This window comes from Sphaerodactylus townsendi, unplaced genomic scaffold, assembly GCF_021028975.2.
Source record: "Sphaerodactylus townsendi isolate TG3544 unplaced genomic scaffold, MPM_Stown_v2.3 scaffold_18, whole genome shotgun sequence".
In the NCBI taxonomy this organism is placed as follows: domain Eukaryota; kingdom Metazoa; phylum Chordata; class Lepidosauria; order Squamata; family Sphaerodactylidae; genus Sphaerodactylus; species Sphaerodactylus townsendi.
This window is the reverse complement of record NW_025950341.1, coordinates 2,662,702-2,669,962: the sequence shown is the minus strand read 5'-3', so window position 1 is coordinate 2,669,962 and position 7,261 is coordinate 2,662,702.

Sequence of the window (7,261 nt, the reverse complement as noted above, 5' to 3'; positions counted from 1 at the left end):
AAGGCCTGATTTATGCTGGTCAAAAATGAGGGTAAAATATTGAGGAGGTAGAGTGGGATGCGCCACTTCTTTGGGGGATGGTTTCCAGCGTGGTGTAATGGTTAAGAGCAGATGGATTCTAATCTGGAGAACCGGGTTTGATTCCCCACTCCTCCACTTGAGCGATGTACTCTTATCTGATTAATCAGATTTGTTTTCCCACTCTTGCATTCCTTCTGGGTGACCTTGGGCTAGTCACAGGTCTTTGGAACTCTCCCAGCCCCACCTACCTCACAAAGTGTCTGTTGTGGGGAGAGGAAGGGAAAGAAGTTTGTAAGCTGCCTTGAGTCTCCTTGCAGGAGAGAAGGCAGGGTATAAATCCAAGCTCTTTTCTTCTTGTTTGAATGTTCTTGTATACAAAAAACCTGCATTCCAATAGAAAGCAATAGAAAGGGAGAAAGCTTTGCTTCCCATGTTGGCTTCAGGAGCAAGTTTTCTTTTGCAAAAGGAAACATTTCAAAATGCATTCTGCAGCCTTATTTGGCGTGTTCCATTTTACCACTTTGTTTGGGCTAGTAGTTCTCAAACTCTGGGTCAGGATCCCAAAGTGGGTGGTTTGTTTCTCATTGTGTGGTTGTGAGGGTAGAGGAGAAGGAACTGTGATTGGGCGGGGGAAGGGCTCTGGGAGGCTTGATGGCAATTTTGAGTTTGCCTGTGCATAATGTTGACATGGCCTCGGAACATAGCCTATTACTCAGTAATGCTAAATACTCAAAATAAAATGTAAACCCATTCAGTGTTGTGTAGGGTCTTCACACAAAAGTGTGGTTGCTGACCTGCCATGTTTTTCTTTCAGCTTCCTCACCTCTGAGTTTTCCATTTTTTGCCTTTCTGATACCTCCTCACCATTTCTACACACTTTCTCAAACCATCTAGGATCCAATTTGGGAAAGCACAGCGGAACAACCCGCAAGGGATAACCAACAACAAGTGTGTGAGGAAGTTTTGTGGGGGGAACTGCTGAGAGTCAACCCCCAAACTGTGGGGAGCCCTCTGTGTAAAAAGACCACTGGTGTGAGATTCCTGTGTTTTATGAGGGGAAAAGGAACATGGAGTTACTTTGCAAGTGAATCCTAAAAGCATCAGTAAATTTGGAAGAAGGTTCCACTTCAGAAAGTTTGAGAATTACTGCCTTTGGCCATTCTCAGGCCTCTGTTTGCATGGGAGAAAACAGTACAATGATGTACACAATGATGCATAAAGTTGTGTCTTCCTGTTGCATACCCCAGTCCTGAGCTTTATTCTGATTGGTCTCTTTTCTGTATGGTAGCTAATCACGTGTTGTCTTTCAGGTTTACTGAGGCATGAAATATAGGGACGTGTTTTTCAAATTCTTGCATTATCCTTGTCTGTTCAATGCTAAATATCCTGGAGGATATTAGAGTGTTGTATGAACCCACAGCTTATGAGATTTCACCCACTACAACAGCATGGTGTAGTGTCGAAGGCTTTCACGGCCGGAATCACTTGGGTGCTGTGTGGTTTCCGGGCTGTATGGCCGTGTTCTAGCAGCATTCTCTCCTGACGTTTCGCCTGCATCTGTGGCTGGCATCTTCAGAGGATCTGATGTTGGGAAAGCAAGTGGAGTATATATCTGTTGGAGTGTCCAGGGTGGGTGGGGAAACCTTGTCTGTGAGTAACAAAGAAGGCAACCAGGTCAATAGTTGAGGGCATCTGAATAGAAGTATGAGTAACAATGAAGACTATAGCCTGGGAGTAACCCTGTAGATAGCAAGGTCACTGGTGGGAGCATCTGAATAGAAGTATCCTGGCCTTTGTTTCTTTTGTCTATGGTCATCCTATGTTTGTGTGGAGCTGGTTTGACACAGTCTTGACCCTAGTATTTTTTCAACACTGGCAGCCAAGTTCTGTCCATTTTCATAGTTTCTTCCTTCCTGTTAAAATTGTCCATGTGCTTATGGATTTCAATTGCTTCGCTGTGTAGTCGGGCGTTGTGGCTTACAGAGTGGTCCAGATTTTCAGTTTTGGCAAATAATATTCTATGTCCAGGTTGGTTTATCATGTGTTCTGCTATTGCTGATTTTTCTGGCTGAAATAGTCTGCAGTGCCTTTTCGTGTTCTTTGTCACGTGTCTGTCGCTGCGTTTGGTGGTTCCTATGTAGACTTGTCCACAGCTGCATGGTATCACGATAGACTCCTGCAGTAGCTAAAGGATCCCTCTTATCCTTTGCTGAGCGTAGCATCTGTTGAATTTTCTTAGTGGGTCTGTAGATTGTTTGTAGGTTGTGCTTCTTCATCAGTTTTCCCTAGCGATCAGTGGTTCCCTTGATGTATGGTAAGAACACCTTCCCTCTAGATGGCTCTTTATCTTTGTTCATGTGGCTTGTTCTTGGTCTTGCAGCCCTTCTGATTTCTGTATTAGAGTAACCATTAGCCTGTACAGCCCTGTTTAGGTGATTCAATTCATCTTGTAGGAGGTGAGGTTCACAGATTCTGTGTGCGCGATGTACCAAAGTTTTTATGGTGCTCCTTTTTTGCCCTGGATGGTGATTGGAGTTTTTGTGTAGATATCTGTCTGTGTGAGTAGGTTTTCTGTATACTGTGTGTCCCAATTGCTGGTTTGGTTTGCGGATGACTAAAACATCTAAAAATGGCAGTTTTCCTTCATTTTCTTTCTCCATAGTAAATTGGATGTTTGGGTGGATCCTGTTGATATGGTCCAGGAACTTGTTTAGTTCTTCTTCTCCGTGGCTCCAAATGGTGAATGTGTCATCCACATAACGGAACCATATGGTGGGCTTTTTTGGTGCTGTTTTCAGGGCTTGTTTCTCAAAATGTTCCATATAAAAATTTGCTATTACAGAGTTACTACTACTATTTGCTACTACAGGGTTACTCCCAGGCTATAGTCTTCATTGTTACTCATACTTCTATTCAGATGCCCTCAACTATTGACCTGGTTGCCGCCTTCGTTACTCACAGACAAGGTTTCCCCACCCACCCTGGACACTCCAACAGATATATACTCCACTTGCTTTCCCAACATCAGATCCTCTGAAGATGCCAGCCACAGACGCAGGCGAAACGTCAGGAGAGAATGCTGCTAGAACACGGCCATACAGCCCGGAAACCACACAGCACCCAAGCATGGTGTAGTATTAAGAGCAGGTAGATTCTAATCTGGAGAAGTGGGTTTGATTCCCCACTCACCCACATGAGCGTCGACTCTCATCTGGTGAACTAGATTTGTTTCCTCACTCCTACACAAAAACATTCTGTTTGACCTTGGGCTAGTCCAGGGGTAGGGAACCTGCGGCTCTCCAGATGTTCAGGTACTACAATTCCCATCAGCCTCTGCCAGCATGGCCAATTGGCCATGCTGACAGGGGCTGATGGGAATTGTAGTTCCTGAACATCTGGAGAGCCACAGGTTCCCTACCCCTGGGCTAGTCACAGTTCTCTCAGAACTCTCTCAGCCTCACCTACCTCACAAGGTGTCTGTTGTGGAGAGAGGAAGGGAAGGAGTTTGTAAATTGTCTTGAGCCTCCTTACAGTAGAGAAAGGCAAGGTATAAATCCAGACTTTCCTCTCTTGGGGGCAATTTTGCCAGTTGGTTTGGAGAAAAAAATCCTAACCCTTTTAGAGAGGGTTAATGGGATGTTATTTACTTCCATGCCATGAAACGTTTCAGCTGCCTATTTCCACAAATTAAGCTCCGTTAAAAGGACAGGACATTCTTCTCCAAGCCTTGCAGCAACTCCGTCTAAAGGTAGGTCTTACTTTCAAAATGTATCTTGGCATTTCTTGCTGGGATTTTTTTTTGTGAGGGAAAGCCTCTCAGAAGCAGCTAATATAATTTGTTTGTTTTTTTAAAAAAAATCCATTAAAAAGGTTCTCCAGTGACCAAGGACCACACAGGCATTTTTTCAAGTACAAAGACTTCTTATTTTACAAGCTCAGAAGTGGGAGGTGATCCAAAGGAAGACTTGGAGCTAAGGGATTGGAATATACAGTTTTCTCAGCTGTTTGAATTCAAGTTTGGTGTGGCCAGTGAGATAACACTAGCAGGACCTTTCTCATTCAAACGGTTTAAATTTCTGTAGAACGTCCTTTTTTTTCTGCTTACTGAGTCATATTAAAAAAATCACAGCTTTCATTTTTTTAAAATAATGTTTCAGTTTTTTTAGGGCAGAGAAATGTTAATATAAATTGCATGAAATTGCATGAGTCTGAAATTGTATGAGTCTGAAATTGTGTGCATCGAGGAATGCTGCTGTAAATTTCGTTGTGCGTGCACAATGACAATAAAATGCTTATGCTTATGCTTATGCTTATGCTTATGCTTATATACAGTAGTAAACCTGTTTTGGTGTGAATCCCCCCTATGTTAAATGTGTCTGATCCTTGCAGGTATTTGTAGTCTCCCCTCACTTTGAACTTGCTATGTAACATCAGACATTTCCCCCCCAGTTTCTATAGCAGAATATTAGTGGTGATTTAAACCCACAAAGACATGGAAGAAGAAGAGTTTGAATTTATATCCCCCCCTTTCTCTCCTGTAAGACACTCAAAGGGGCTTACATTCTCCTTTCTCTTCCCCCCTCACAGCAAACACCCTGTGAGGTAAGTGGGGCTGAAAGAGCTCTGAAGAACTGTGGCTAGCCCAAGGTCACCCAGCTGGCATGTGTTGGAGTGCACAAGCTAATCTGATTCACCAGACAAGCCTCCACAGCTCAAGTGGCAGAGCGGAGAATCAAACCCGTTTCCGCATATTAGAGTTCACCTTCTCAACCACTATGCCACACTGGCTCTTAGGAAGAAACCTGTAACCAGGACTGGTGGTCTGCGCATGCCGCATAAGCAAATAGGTGGGGATGGTATAATGTGGACCATCCCACCGCCCAACAGCTACAGTGTCCCTTTGATAGCTTCTACTTCCACCCTTTTCCATTAGGAAGGGCTAATCTGGCCAGCACAAGGGTCTCCTCTATGCTTTTTAAAGCAACAGCCTCCCCTTTTGCTCTGTGTCTGGACTTATAACAAAAGCTGACCCTTTAATTTGAAATCAGTCGCGTTGCACTGATAACATCACCCCCCATTGTTGATCATATAATTAAGGAAATAAGACACGTAAAGAAGCAAGCATAAAATATATGCCTCCTTTCATCCCAGCAACATCAATGTTAAATGCAAAGTGGAGGCATTTACTATTGGTTGTGTGTAATACTAGCCCACTCTAATTGAGGATTGTTAGCCAAGGACTGCAGTGGAAACTTAGAAGAGTAAAGATGTGGGGTAAGGAAAGGCTTTCTTCATTCTTGTCCGTATCAAAGTCTGTATCAAAACCGGTGGTTTTTTTTTTTAATGAGATTGTTTCTTGTGCTGTTCTGTTGTTTTTTTAAAAATACATCTTTATGTTGTAAGTGGCTAAAAGTTGACAAAACTGGGGAGAGAAAAACAGGAGCGGAGTTCCTCACCCCCAGAGATAAGGGGTTGCAGGGTCAGTCTTTATATCTGAAAATCCTGCTTGTGTCAAGAGGTAGCCTGCTCTTGCATTGTTGAAGACTGTCACGGCTGGAATCAACTGCTTGTTGCAGGTTTTCCCGGCTGTGTGGCTGTGGTCTGATAGTTTTTGTCCTAACAATCTGCCCACACCTATGGCCAGCATCTAAAGAGGCATGTCATGGTAAGATGTGTTTCTGTCTGTGACACAGAGAAAGAGCCTGCTCTTGGTTTGTTAAGTGTGTGGGGAGGCAGTAGGTATTAAGTAGTGAGGGAAGGCATTCTGTGCATGCTCAGAGATACTTTTTCTCCCAAGATTTAGACCCAGTGCTGAAAACAGACTTCTGGGCTCAGCTTACTTTAAGCACAAAGTAATCCCAGAAGGGTGTTCATGATGGAAGGGGTTATTTTAGACAATAAGATGGTCCAAAATATTTTTGACCCTCAAGCAGCTTTTAAAAACACAACCTGAAATTAGTTTTATTTATCTCTTTTTGGGGATTTTAAAAGTCAGGTTAGCAAGTTATTTATAACAGGAAATGTAAATGCTACAGAATAACAGAACTGAGAACTGAAATGGTTAGTTCAAGAAATATACTTGTAAATATATCAAAGGTTTACACATAAGTATTGTTGAAGGCTTTCATGGCCGGATTCAACTGGTTGTGGTGGGTTTTCTGGGCTGTGTGGCCATGGTCTGGTGGATCTTGTTCCTAATGTTTCGCCTGCATCTGTGGCTGGCATCTTCAGAGGTGTATCACAGAGGGAAGTTCCCTCTATGATACACCTCTGAAGATGCCAGCCACAGATGCAGGCGAAACGTTAGGAACAAGATCCACCAGACCATGGCCACACAGCCCAGAAAACCCACCACAACCAGTCACATATAAGTGTTTAAATCTGTATTTTGTACTGACAGGGCTTTTTCTTGGCAGTCTCTGGTTTGTTTCTTAAACTTAAGTTTTCTTTTACATGTAGGAGTTAAGGAGTTTCTTTACTTGTAGGAATTAAGAACATTAACCCACCTCCCAGTTTCTCTCTTAAACTGGCCAGTAATCACTCTTTTCACAGACTAACTCCTATTAAACTCTTCAGACCCACTCTGTAAACTTTAGAGCTGTTTTCTTTGTATAACTGATTGTGGATCTTGTCCTGATCCAAAAATCCTTTTGACTCTTTGAGGAGAAAATCCTCCAGCAGACAGCTTACAATTTACACAGCTGTTTCCAAACTTGGTTAACTTCTCTCCTAGTCAGCTGTCAGTTCTTAAATATCAGAGTTCTAATTGCCACTCTCAGAATTCTGTCATTCACCTGGGACAACTCCTTGGAATGCAGCTGTCCATCACACCATGTTAGTCCATTTTAACAAAACCGAAAAGACACCCCTGAAAGACAGATCTATTGTAGCATAAGCTTTCAAAGGGACAGGATATTTTTCTCCAAATGACAACCTTGTCATGGTGACAGATTTGGTTATAAAGGGAAAAATTTTGAACGTCACTGCCTCACCATGAAATAGTTTGCAAAATTCAAAAATTCAATCACCATAATGGGTGGTAATGCAATCATCCTAATTATATTAATCTACTTTAATACCAGTTCCAGGTGTGAAATGTGTCATCTTCTGTTTAAGCCCCAGTTAATAGCTAATACAATAAATAGTACCTTGCTTGGGGTGATAAAATGTCTTGAAATGGCCCTATGATCCAGTGTTAAATGCTGACTTCTCCAAAGTAAAATGGAAGGAATTCATGGAA